At 40.6% G+C, this 14,313-nt stretch overlaps 1 long non-coding RNA gene across 6 annotated transcripts in view; it reads left to right on the forward strand.

Annotated features, from left to right (window-relative positions):
• LOC123616659 (uncharacterized) overlaps positions 1 to 14,313 on the forward strand; it is a 409,877-nt gene that overhangs the window by 134,390 nt on the left and 261,174 nt on the right. For 2 of the 6 annotated variants that reach the window (XR_012506484.1, XR_012506482.1), the window contains one exon: positions 456 to 1,335. The exons of the other annotated variants lie outside the window; for them this stretch is intronic. This is a non-coding gene — a long non-coding RNA (uncharacterized LOC123616659). The remainder of the gene's footprint in view (positions 1 to 455; positions 1,336 to 14,313) is intronic. 6 annotated transcript variants of the gene reach the window in all.

Genomic DNA, 14,313 nt, shown 5'->3' on the forward strand with positions numbered 1-14,313 from the left:
CTCACAGCAGCCCTGTGCTCTGTGGTAACTTCCTTCCACGATGTTTTTACCGCAGGAAACTGAGGCTTAGATAGGATAAGGGGTTGACTTAAAACAACTCAGCCAGTAAATGTTAGAAGCAGATCTGAGAAGGTCTGGAAAGCTGGGCTTTACGAGATAGAACATTTCGCTACACTAATAACAATGAGAGTTTGCAAAGTGCTAAGCAGTTAAAGCACGTTTACAAATACCGTCTCAACTTCTCCAGCTACAGAGGCGTGCTCTTCATTTTGTGTAAGGGGACACGGGTTCAGAGAGGTAGAAGGACTTGCCCAAGGACTTGGTGGCAGTTGCCCGGGTCTGGATTCAAAAAGAAACTACCAAATCCGCTCCCCTTCCCAACTCTACTCTGCTGGACCCTAAATGCTACCTCCCTAATTGAAATGAAGAAATCACTTTTCTTAATCTATTCTCAGCTTCTTCTCAGAGAAAACTTTCCTTCTGGGCCTTTCCCCGCCCTTCGACCTTAGCCAAGATGGAGAGAGGAGCCGGACCAGGTGGAAGTCCTTGACAGGAGCACGGAGCAGCCCATTTGCTAATGAAGATCAGCTGAGCCTCTTGAGCTCCCCTTTCTCCGACAGGAGCAGGGAGGTGCCTCACTAAGTGAAAAATGCAGCTTCAGAAGCAGGTATTTCTCGCAAACCAGGAACTGATGTGGCGTCCTGGGCAGGATGGAGTCTCCGGCGCTGAGCATCTATTCGCCTACTGTCCACCCACCTCTCTCCATCCCCAGGAAAACTTGATAATGAAGACAGAGACTCGGGTGGAAAAGGAGGCCGCACCCGCCGCTCCTCTTCTGCAGGAGAAACAGCTCCCTGCTTGTAAGCAGCAGAGGCTCTGAGGGAAGACCAAGCTTTGGTACCACGTCAAGCCAGGGAACTTCTACATCAGTTGCAGAATCTGAGTGTTTATTTTTCTTTGCTTGTATTGCAAATTTATAACAAGCTGAGAAAAAGGCAGACCTCTCCTTATTTTTTTCAGATGGCCTCTCACTCTCTTCCCAACAATGTCTGGGTTTCCCTTAAGGCCAGCAAGTGCTAATTTGAAAAATATGTTGCTGACAAGGGGTAGAAAAGCAGGCATCCAATGGGAAATGCCCTCTGGGGCATGGAGGACCGCCCACAGAGCGAGCGTGCGTGAGAGCGCATGCGCGCGCCAGGGCTGCGCGCGCGCTCTGTGTAACAGGAAGCGCTGGGAGCGGGAAGGAGCGCGGGCTGATGGAGACTCAGACACAGGAGCCCACCTGTAGCTTGGTGACATCTTCGCTGCTGCGTGAACCCCTTCGTGGCATTCAAGGTACTACCCAAATCTAATTGTTGATATTCGCTGCCTTTCTCAGGGTCACCTGTAGGACACTCCCTAAGAAAACATTTTTTTAGAATTAATTACTAAAAATACTTGTTTCTGCTGAGGAGTTTGTATGTTTTCTCCTCTTGGATAAAACGACCTGTGTCACACATTAGGTTTCTGATTTTGTTTTGTCTGCCGGAGGCTTACAGCAAAAATTTCAGCTCAGAGCTTTGGTAAAGATCCCACCACCTGCTTAACCGTGTTCTTTTTTCCCCCGTGGCCTGTCTCTCATGCAACTTCTTTAGCTTGCTTTGTTTGTTTGTTTCTCTCTCTCCCTCTCTCCCCTTCTCTCCCTCTTTCTCTTTCTTTCTCTCTTTCTTGCCCCCTCTTTCATGTTATGATTTAAAAATGAATATTTTACCATTCTACGTGTGTTATATGAGTGGCTTCAAAATCTTGGTGGAATGCAGCAGTAAATAAATAAATAAACACATAAATAAACCTTGCTGGAACAAACTTTGGATGAGCAAATTAAGGGAATGAAGGAGCAAGGGAAGGAAATCCTGAAATTGACTTAAGGCTTTTCCCTCACCTGCATCAAATTCCAGCTCATTCCCAGCTGCTGCAGCCTTTGAGAGAGGCACCGCGAATATGGCGAGAACTTTCAAGATAAGGCTAAGCGGAGTGGCTTATGATGGGTGACTGGAGACTCCTTGTACTTCCCACAACTAAGGGCATAGAATTTAATTTCATTTGAACATTTCAAAGAGACTTTCCCTTGGGTTTTTACTTGTGCTTTCCAAGCTCGCCGTGGCAGTTTGAGTGTTTTTAAAATTGAGATATAGGTGATTTACAATATTAGATTCAGGTGTACAACATAGTGACTTACTATGCCATTTAAAGTGATTCTACTCCGTTTAAAGTAATTATAAAATAATGATTATGATTCCCTGTGCTGTATGATATATCCTTGTTGCTTATTTGTTTTATACATAATATTTTATATCTCTTAATCTCCTACCCCTATTTTTCCCCACCCTTTCCCTCTCCCCACTGGTAGCTACTAGTTAGTTCTCTATATCTGTAAATCTGTTTGTTTTATTTTTTAGATTCCACATATAAGTGATAACATAGAGTATTTGTCTTTCTCTGATTTGTTCCACTAAGCATAATACTGTCTAGGTCCATCCACGTTGTTGCAAACAGTAGAATTTCATTCTTTTTTATGGCTGAATAATATTCCATTGTATGTATACACCACATCTTCTTTACTCATCTGTTGCTGGACACTTAGGTTGCTTCCATGTCTTGGCTATTGTAAATAATGCTGCTATGAGTATTGGGGTGCATGTATTGTTGTGAATGAATGTTCTCGTGTTCTTCAGATATATGCTCAGAAGTGGAATTTCTGTGTCATGTGGTAGTTCTATTTTTAATTTTTTGAGGAAAGTCCATACTGTTTTCCATAGTGGCTGCACCAATTTACCTTCCCACCAGCAGTGTAGGAGGGTTCCCTTTTCCCCGCATCCTCACCAACATTTGTTATTTGTAGGACAGTCTGATTTTTTGAAGTATTAGAAAGAGTATGAGATTTAGACGCCAAAGACTATAAATTCTCTAGCTCCGACTGTGAGGACTTGGACCTAACGTCTCCTACCTTCTGCAAGGGGTGGAAACTAATAACAACTCTACAGGGTTAATTTAAATATCAAGTGAAAATGAAGGTGAAAGTGGTGGATTATGAGGCACTACACGAATCTCATTGTCATTAGGGCCATGAATTCAGGGCTCTTTGCAATCATCTCTCCACCACCATTTGATACCGTAACCAGCAGCCCCTATGCTGCAGTCATTCCTTGACCATTCCTGGGATGCCCTTTTCCTCCCCTTTTGAGTCCATAGAAGACTCCTACACAACCTTTAAAGCCCAGTTCAAATGTCACCACCTTGATGACGTCTTAGCCCCACCATTTACAACAAATACTTAACTATTTCCTTACTCTAGGTCATCAGAGCATTTGTTCATACCATTAATGTTGCATTGCTTATACTGAAGTTGGTTGCTTCCTGCGTGTCACCTCTCAGTACAGGAACTGTTCTGTTGCGTTTTAAAACTCTAGCACATTGTAGGTACATCTAGCTTCAAGATATTAAACTAATCACAAAGTAAACAGAAGGTGAATTTTGAGACCTGTGAGTGGAGAATAAAATTTTCTCAGAACCCATCTATATCTTAGAAATATTTCATGCTACAAAAATCCAAGTTGATAACAATCAAATACTAAACAACAACATTGAAATGGGCTGTTTATTTTGTTACTATCAAATGGTGATGGATGGATGTCCCTAATTTCCTCTGAGAACTCATGATTTCCGAGTCTAAGGCCTCATCAACTCTGGACTAGGATATTAGGGGACTGTGAAGAGCTGTTTGTGGACATTTTGTATTTAAAAAGGAAATGAGTCTGATTTGGTGGTGATGGGAACAGTAAAGCAGTGAGATTTGGAGCCCAGGCTGTGGCATCAGCTTCCTGGGTAAGCAGTTCAATCTCTGTGTATCCTTGTGATGGTTAATTTGGTGTGTCAACTTGATTGGGCTAAGAGATGCCCAGAGAGCTGGCAAAACCTTCCTGGGTGTGTCTGTGAAGGTGTGTCTGTAAGAGATTAGCCTTTGAATATGTAGCCTGAGTAAAGAAGATGGCCTTCACCAGTGCTAGTAGGCATCATTCAATCCGTTGTGGTCCTGAGTACAACCAAAAGGCAGAGGAAGGCAAATTTGCTCTGTTGGTTGAGTTGGGACATCTATCTTCTGCTCTCAGGCATTGGTGCTCCTCATTCTTGGGACTTTGGTTCTAATTGGAAGATATACCATTGGCTCCCTTGGTTCTCAGGCCTTTGGGTTTGGACTAAAACTACACCACCTGCTTTCACAGGTCTCCCATTTGCAAATGGCAGATTATGGAACTTCTTAGCTTCCATAATCATGTGAGCCAGTCTCTCATCTTAAGATTCTTTCTATGTATATCCCATTGATAGAAGAACTTTACTGTGGTTCTTCTATTTCTCTGAAGAATTCTATTTCTCTGAAAGAACGATTCTTCTGTTTCTCTGATAGAAGAACTATTTGCTATGGTTTTTCTGTTTCTCTGAAGAACCCCAATACATTCTTCATTTAAAAAATGGGGATAATGGCAGATACCACATTGGTTTGTTTTGAGAATTAAATGGGATAATACATGGAAACCAATAAGTATAATGCCTGGCATATGGTAAGTGCTCAACAAATGTCATCTCCTATAATTAAAAGTGCAGTCTCATTATTGTACAGGAGGCCTATGTATCTCCTGAGCTTTCAGCGTTAGGACAGCTCTCTGCTGTTGCCTTTCTCCCTCCTAAGTAAATGTGTGCTTTTATTATGTGGGCAAGATCAGATCATCCATTGGACTTCAGTGGCTGATACAGGGGTGACTGGGACCTGGATGTGCCCTACAGAGGGCACATGGCCTTGCTCTGCTCTGCTCACATCTCATCAAAAGCACAGATTCCTCTGGACAGAGCATGTAGGGAGGACCACTGACAAAAAGGACCATGTGCAAAAATTTATTTCCTTCTTGGTAGTATGAAGATGACAGTCTTAATATAATTTCTGGAAGAAACAAATGATACATGAAGTATGTCAAAGTGCCTTATAAATCAAAAGGAACCATCTATATCTTTGTTATTATGATGGGCCAATGTGAGGATGCGTTCAGTCTGGTGAATGACAGCATCCAAACGATTTTGCATGGGCTCGAGTGGCTTACCACATTGTATTCTTAGCCTAAGTCCTGGTGTGGGGTGCAGTCTCAGGCAGGGAAGAGTCACAAGAGAAGATACAGATTTCAGTAATGCCTTTCAGGGCTCTGTGCTGGGTGTGGATTTTATCAAAAACTAACTAAATAAAAAGGGAAGACATTTTTCTCAGGTATAAAGGAAAACCTGGAGTGATCTCTCCTGGTTGACAGGAAACCATGGTCACTCTGCTGACCTAAGAGAGCTCTACCTTCGATTATGGAAGGTTGTCACAGAAATATTGTGTTCACTTAGCCAAGGGAGCTGCATCAGCACTTTAGAAGATTGCTGAACTCAACTGTTTAGCGAGCCCTACATCTCCTCCCTGACAGGACACCGCGGCAGTGATGAGGAGGAGACGGAGTGAGACTGCACTGGCAGGGGCGTGGTGTTTAAACTCAGCCCCTGCTCACTTTGATTATGGGCATCAAAGCGGGAGAAATCTTGTTCTGAGTTTTCCTCATTGGGCCAATAGCTGTGTTCTTCAGATCTGGGGGCAAGGCAGTTTTCTGTAAATCAGATCATTATTTGATGGAATTCACTGGGAACCCTGAGAAACTTTTCATGGTGGGAGTTTGAGAATTTTGTCAGTTGAGAGTTTTGTAAGTTGGATTGTTTTTTGAAACATGGGCAATATTTGTCACCGACAAAAATGTGCCTGTTTTTAAGCTTTACTATGGATTTCTTAAACATTACAGCTGGCTCTTAGTACCTTGCATTTGCATAGAATTGTCAAATAATGCAAAGTTCTGGATTTCATTGGAAATGAATTCAATTAAAGTAAGTAACCTGGACAATTTGCTCGGCTTGGAGCACCGTGTGAATCTAATTCTTTGGCATTTCATGAAGCAAAGGTGCTAGATACTCATGAACGTCCCTTATATCTACAACTCATGTCTCTCAAGTATCTCCTTGAAGAGTGGAGCTGGCTCTTCAGTATTCACAAAATGCTTCTACGAAATAGCTAAAGGATACCGGGTGCTGTATTTGTATCACACTGCTTAATTTTATGTGTTGAGGAACGGGTTTGCCTATCAGCTTGCCCTGTGCTGTTGTAAACTGGGCATCTCTAGTCAGCCTGCCATTGTACCAAGCACTTACATGTTTATAATTTCATTTAATCATTATCATAGATACTATTTAACCTACTTTACAGATGAGGAAACCTAGGCTCAGAAAATTTAAGTGCCTTGCCAGAGGCCAAGTAGAGTGCAGATCTAGGACTTAAACCAGAGATTTTGTTCTACATTATCGTGTAACCAGTGAGCAAAATTGACTAATGATGTGATTCAGGATTGAAGGATGAGGAGTAAAAGGGAGAATTTCAAACTAGTGACTGAAGATAGAGTTGGGAAAATGGAACGCCTTCTTCATACGGCTGGAGGAACAATATGGCTACCATTTATGAAGTGCTTATCATGAGCTTGGCGTTGTGCTAAGTGTCTCTCATTAAAACCCACAGAATTCCCATGAAGTACTGTCTTAGTTTCCAGTTGTACAGATGAAGAAATTGAGGAACTGATATTTGAATTGACTCGCCTCAGGCCATACAGCTTAATAAGCAGGGGCATTTGGGTGCAGATCCATTGCGTTCTCCCTCTAAAGCTCGTGCTCTTTCCATGATACTCGGCTACTCACCATCCAAACTCTTGAAATGTAAATGCTCTTGCCCATTAATAACAGCTGGAATTTAGGCCCCAGTCCAAGACTTGCTCAATAAAACACAAGGCCATGAAGCCATACAGCAGTGCACTTTGGAATTGAAAGACCAGCAGCGGCAAAAGTCTTCTTTGATGCTGTGAAAGTAGTAAAAATACAGAAATTATCTTCCCTAAGATGCTGCAGAAGCTTAAAACATGGCAAATAGTTTTTTAAAGATACATTTTACATAAAAGTTGCAAGTGCACATAGTTACATATATTTATATGAAATTACTATATGGTTATTTTATATATTTTATGTAAAAATTGAAAGTACACATAGTTGAAAAAAAGTCAAGGAGCTTTACATGACTTAGCATGGAAAATAGCAGTCTCCTGCCTCCTCCTCCCCCATCGAGCCCTATTCCCACTTCCCAGAGGCAACCACTTACATGTGTGGTTGCCTTCATGTTTGGAATATCATGGATGCACTGCCATTTCTTATTTATTTACCACCTACTTACTTACCTACCTATTGCATTAACCTTCCTAGGGCTGCCATAATGAAGTGCCACAAATTTGTGGCTTAAAAGATATTTATTGTCTTACAGTGTGGAGACTAGAAGTCTGAGATCGTGTTGTCAGCAGGGTTGGTTCGTCCTGAGGGCTACAAGGAAGAATCTGTCCCGCGCCTCTTTTAATTTATGATGGTTTGCTGGAAATCTCTGATGTCCCTTGGTTTGTAGAGGCGTCACCCGATCTCTGCCTTCATGTTCACAAGATATTCTCTCTGTGCATCTGTGTCCAAATTCCACCTTTTTATGAGGACACTAGACATTGGATTAGGGCCCAACTTAATGACCTCATTTTTACCTCATTACCTCTGTAAAGACTCTATTTTCAAATAAGGTCACATCCTGAGGTACTAGGGGTTAGGACTTTAACATTTCTTTTTTTGGGGAGGGAACATAATTCAACTCATTAAAGTTATTTATTGTCTTCCTAACATAAAAAATGAGATTTAGCTCTTAGCTTTATGTCTTCCTTCCACTCAGTTTTACTTCTCTCACCTTTGTGGTAATGATTATTTTTATGAAATTGAGTGTTTACATTATTATGACTGTGAAAATATTATTTACATCTGGGTCACGTCATGGGTTTGATTAAATTTTCTTTCCTGGGCAACTTCTGGTTTTCATAGAATTATTAATGGTCTTGTGTTCTTGTTTGCTTGGTTTTCTAAGTTAAAAGAGACCAAGTTCTAAACTGGAAAAGGAATTTTTGCAAATCAAAAAAGATAAGAACTAGTAAAAACATAGGCAAAGGTATGAAGAAGTAAATTTGAAAAAGGGTAAGGAATCATGTAGTTAACAAGCAGACAAAGAGATGCTCAAACCCACTGGTGATTAGAAAAATGAAAGTACCAAAATATTACTTTACTCCTACCAGATAGGCCATAACCGGAAGGCTGGATAGTGCTAAGGGTTGGCACATCTGTGGCAATACAAGAACTACTGAGTACCACTGGTGGAAGTGTAGGCCAGGGCAGCGCTCACGGAGAGCACTCTGCCCCTACTTAGTCAGCTCTGTCACACTCCAGGATGTACATCCCACAGAAATTCCCTACTTCGTTTGTGATCACAGGAAGCCAGTGACAGTCTAGTTGGTGATCAGTAAGGGACCAGATAAATACATACGGTGGATGCATGTTAAGGAATACCAGTGAGTTGGAAGCAGGAAATTAGATGTGCACGCAGTAATATGCATAGATCTGAAAAATGGTCCCAAGTGAAAAAGGTAAGAAAAAGACTTATTTTAGCAGAATACAACTTGAGTAAACTGAAACTATGTGCATATCATTTAATGCACATTTTAAAAGGACTCATAAATGAAATGATACATTTCAGACATATCAGGGTGGTTGCCTATAGGGGTACGAAAATGAGGGAGAATGCAAACAGAAGTAAGAGCTGGGCTGTGCTGAGACCGGTGCTGGCGAGCCAGGGGTCGAGGAGTATGACTGACTCTACCGTCTGCGCTTGAGACCTAAGAACAGACAGTTTACAGTTATGGCTGAATAAACATTATTTACACCTGAGTCATGTAGTCTAGCATGAGTGCAGCTCCCTTTGAGGGAATAGGGGGAGGTATGGTTTATTTCACTTTTCTGGAGTTAAAAATGATCCAGACTTTTTTGGTTTAGTTTTCTGTGCATATATCTTTAATTCATTCCTAGGCGCTTTGCCAAATGAATGTGTCTTTCTCCTTTATATTCAAATTCCTCAGATAATCTATCAGATTAACATTTTCTTTCCTTTTTTTTCTTTATTTCTTTTTTTTTTCTTTTCTTTTCTTTTTTTTTTTTTTTGTAACATCCCTATTGGAGCCTTTTATCCTCTGCTATGGACTGAATTGCACCCCCCCCCAATCCATGTTAAAGCACTAATCCCCAGTGTGACTGTATTTGGAGGTAGAGTCTTTAGGATTAAGTTTAAATGAGCTCCTAAGAGTGGAGCCCTAATCCAGAAGGACTGGTGACCCTATAAGAAGGAGGAGAGATTTCTCTCTCTCTCTCTCTGCCATGTGAGAACACAGTGAGAAGGTGCCACCTGTAGCCAGGAAGAGAGGTCTTACCAGAAACCAGCTCTGTCAGATCTGAGACTTCCAGCCTTAAGAACTGTGAGAAAATAAATTTCTGTTGTGTAAACCCTCCATTCTGTGGTATTTTGTTGTGTTAGCCCAAGCTGATTAAGACAGATTTTGGAATCAGGAAGTGAGGTGCAGTTGTTGCAGATACCTAAAAATATGAAAGTAGCTTTGAACTGGGTGATGTGTAAAGGCTGGAAGAGCTCTGAGGTGCACGCTAGAAAAAGTCTAGATAGCTGCAAAGGGACTATTGGTAGAAATGTGAACATTCAAGGCGATTCTTGTGAGGACTCAGAAAAGAGGAGAACTGGAGAGAAAGCCTCTGTTTTCTTGGAGAATGTGTAAACAATCATGAGCAGCATGTTGGTAGAAGTACAGATGTTAAAGGTCATTCTGGTGAGATCTCAGATGGAAATGAGGAACACGTTACTGGAAACTAGAGAAAAGACGATCCTTGTTATAAAGTGGCAAAAAACTTGTGTTCCAGTGTGTTTTTGGAAGTTGGAATTTGTGAGACATGAAATGAGAAGATTTCTAAGCCAAATGTTGAAGGTGCAGTCCTAGGTCCTCTTGACTGCTCTAATAAAATGTGAGAGGAGACAAATGAATTGAAGAAGAAATTAAGTGAAAGGAATCAGAACTTGAAGATTTAGAAAATTCTCAGTGTATCCATATTGCTGAAAAATGAGAAATCTTGTTCTGAAGGGTGTGGCTGAAGAACAGTTTGATAAGGAGGTTAGTATGGGTGTGAACCATGAATTCAATCAGCCAGTTCAGCAGAAAGCCAGGAATTAGAGGCAGGATTCTATCAGCAGAAGCACTGCCAGTTTTAACTGAAGGGGATGGAAATGGGACAGACTGAAGGCAGGCTGTCAGGATTTCTTAGATTCTCCAGAACAAGACAGTGGAGCTATCCTGTGCTATAGTTTTCAAGAAAAAGGAAGAATGACCCTGAATTTTCTTCTTCCCTCTGGTCTTTGTATTCTCTTTTCTCAAAGTTACAAAATATAGTTCTAATTGTCTTCTCCCCACCTCCCGCCCCCTCCCCCGCTAGTTGACATTTCTTTTTCTTTATAGCTTCTGAGAGATTGTCTCAATTGTATCGTCCAACCCTTCTATTGATTTTATTTCTGCTTACTTATTTTTAATTCCAAAAGTTCCCATTTTATGCAGATTGATTTAAAAAAAGCATATTCTTGCCTTATCCTTACAATATTCTTTATTTCTGGGAAGGGGTCAATTTTAGGGAGATGTTTTCTTCCGGTCTTTGCATTTTCTTTCCTCTGAGATTCTTTTGCTTTTTGTTGTTTGGGTTTCTTTCCCATCAGAAGCTTTCTGTCAAGTATCTGGTGACATGGGACTGTTTGCTCAAAGACCTAGACACTAAAAACTTAGGGAAATGAACATTCGGGGAGCAGGGACAGAACTTGTTAAATGGTGGGTTTCATTGTGGAATGACCTGGCAAGGCTGTACAAGGATGAAGGCAATTATGAGTATCTACAGCTCTTTTCTGTTGGGCTGATCACTTTCCCCAGAGATGAATCTTCCAATCCCCCTCTTGAAGAAGTCATGCTTGGCTTTCAGCGTTCTTGTTGCCGAGTTGGGTAAGGAGAGTGATGTTCTTAGCATTCAGTAAGTAGACCTCCAACCTAACCATCCAGTTTTCAGTGTGAAATTGGACTTCAGTTCTGCTTACTGACCCCTAGACCACAAGCTCTGGTTCCATCTCTTTATAGAGCATACATCTAGTCTTCTGCTGGGATGGGAGGAGAGGTCACCCACTTGCAGATTCTGATCCAAACTTCCAACTAAATCTCCTGTTTCAGTCTCTTCGGTACCCCAAATTTTCACAAGTACGTTGAGCCATGAATTCCTGAGCTGCCTTGAGTTCTTCTACTTGCATAGACTTGATTCTGGGGTACCCTCATAATCAGTGTAGGGTTCAACTTTCATGGGTCTGATAAATCAGTTACTGCCTTTCCATCTGCTTTCTAGTTTCCAAAATTTTACTCCTGTCACCTTCTTTTCCCTTGTCTTGTCATTAGATGTTCTATCTTTTTGTACCTTTGTACCATTGTGATGTTGTTTTGGGAGGGAAAAATGGCAAAACACTTCTGTTAAATCTTCAGTTTGATCAGAAATTCTGTAGAAAGTTTTTGAGAGAAGTAGTTAGGGCTGTTTGGGAGACATTTATTATTTACTAAAATGGAGTGTTTCAGAGCCAAAATTTGAATTTTAAATCCTGGTTCGGATTCTTTGTAGCCACATGGCCTTGAGCCTGTTACTTAAACTCTCTTGGTCGCATAAGTTAAAAAAAAAAAAAAGATAATAACATCTGCCTTACAGAGTTGTTAGAATTAGAGGCATATGTGTAAGGCATGTAGTTCAGAAACTGATAAATAATAAGTACTGAACAAGTGACAAATTTAATTATTTTATTGTTGAAGGACTGAGGTGCCATTTATTTACTATTTTTCTCCTCTGGGATGGGAGAAGAGAAACAAAAAGGCAATCCAAGTGTCAGTTTTATTAATGGTGTCAGGGAAATGTCAAATAAATCTCCCTCCATGCTTCTCAAATGCAAGATTCTCTAACAGCTAAATTAGAAAATGGGGTAGGATTTCCTGTTTTACGACTAGAATCGCAAGCCGTTGCCTGTGTCCAGTAGAAGCAACTTAACTTACTTCCCTTATCACAAGTAAGCATGCTCTACAGAGTCTCTGCCCAGGAATCTTTATCCTCTCTGGAGTCTGAAAGTGCAGTTAGAGCACAGTCCATCCAAACACAGGCAAGTCCAAGAAAAAACAGGAGAGAAGAGACATCTCAGATAGTGGTGGCCTTCTGAATGCATTGACTCACCTTCTGGTAGAACTATGACCCATTGGATGACAGACTCTCACCAACTAACTTAGTTTTTTTTACACCAAGTCGAATGGTTAAGAGAGAAACTGGAAGAATTTACTTCAGATTCACCTCTTAGGCCTGTACCGTAAGGAGGGAAGTGGAAATTCCCCTCATTTTTAAGGACAGAGGAAGAAGGTTTCTCTCCTGAAAGAATTGTTGACATTACAGTGACCAGATCCCATGTTCTGCCATACTTGACTCCATGCTTCTGTCACCCTCAGAACATTGTTTATTTCTTTATATACATTGTTGTCTCATTCTCATTTCTTTGTCATTAATTTATATTGCCCATAGTGTAAAATGCATCTATTTGTCTTTAACGTTTTGAGGCAGGTAATGCAGGAACTATTTTTCCTCAAAGTAATTCATTCGTATCAAGTTAGCAAAGAGTGAGAATTTCAGATAAATCAAGAACCTCTCTTTAAATTACTGCTTCCCTGATGGGACCATGGTCCACAGTCTACTTTGGTAGTAGAAATTAAACGTCCAGTCTTCTCCCTGTCCCCATACTGACATGAAGCGTCTTTCCTAGGGCTGTAGTACACAGTTGGATGGGTCCTTCTCTGACTTCCTATAACTTCTCATGTCTTGGGCTTCTAGTCTGAGGTGAAGGGATGCTTTCCCTATGGGGTTGCAATGCAAAGTAATGTTCCCCAGTGACTTCCACTCTTTGAAGGGTGATTAAAATTGGCCCAAAATCCAGATTTTAATAGTTTTTATAAATGTGAAATTCCTATACAAGAACGATCCCTGTTGTGAGAATAATGAATATAAAATAAACCAACAAAAGCCATATTGGAATGGAGAGGTTTCTGCTCATTGCCATGATAGAATTTCACATCTCCTACTCCTTTGTTTCTTTTTCCTTTTTTTCCTGCCTCTTCTTTTCTCTCCTCTATTTTGTTTCTCCTTTTTTCTCTTTACTTTTTCTACCTCTTTTTATTTTTATTTCTCCCTTGATTTTTTCCCCTGTCTTATTTAGTTTGTCTTAATTCTCCTGCTTCTCTTTGTCCCCCTCTCCCTTTTTCTCCTCCTCGTTCACCTTCATCCTTCTTGGATTGCCACCACTTAGCTGCATTAAGCAGGACACTGAGCAGAGGTTTTCCAGTGTTACTAAAAAAAAAAAAAAAAAAAAAAGATGACTTCTATTTCTCATGGAGCTTACGCTTGAGAATGTACACTTGTGAACATAAGGATGTGTAGGACCAACTTAGGACTCTTAGGCCAAATCTATGGGCTTTTGTTGGAATTGTTATTCTCCGAAGAGCCCACGGGTATCAGTTATGGGATGGTGACTACAAAGCGGTGACCTCCAACTCATTTCTCAGAGGGCATCGAGAGCCCAGCAACCACCACAACTTGGTGCAACTTTCAACCTCACACAGATCTGAACTGATGACCTGAAGGTGAGAGGCTCCGGATAACTTGATCACATTTTTTAAAAATTCCATTTTTCTCATGAAAAGACACCTTCAGAACACAATGTCAGTTTATCTCTGCAATTTTAGACATCAAATAGCTTATTTTTTAGTTCTCTCTGGGTCAAAGAATGTTATTAAGAAGAAAAATGTAAAAAAATATTGGTTTTGTAACAATTCGGAATCCAGGCTGAAGGCTCTAATAACCTCACAGAAATGTTCTTGCTTTGAGATTCTTTAGCATAGAAGGGAAAGATAAAAATATTATGCAGGGCAAGAGTATCCTAAAATACACATTAACAATAAAACCAAGCTAATAAAATGGCCAACAGATTTTGAATGTTAATGTGCCAAAAATATTATTTTGATGGGAAGTATCATATAGGTTCTAGATGTTATGAGTACGCAATTTTACAGTTTGACTTCCACGGGATATCACTTTAGAATCCAGAATGTAGATTTTGCACAAACAGGAAAAGAGGAAACGAGAATTACTCCTCAGCTTCTCTATTCATGTAAGAATCAGTCAACTGAGATGTTTGCC

This window comes from Camelus bactrianus, chromosome 4 (genome assembly GCF_048773025.1).
Source record: "Camelus bactrianus isolate YW-2024 breed Bactrian camel chromosome 4, ASM4877302v1, whole genome shotgun sequence".
NCBI lineage: Eukaryota > Metazoa > Chordata > Mammalia > Artiodactyla > Camelidae > Camelus > Camelus bactrianus.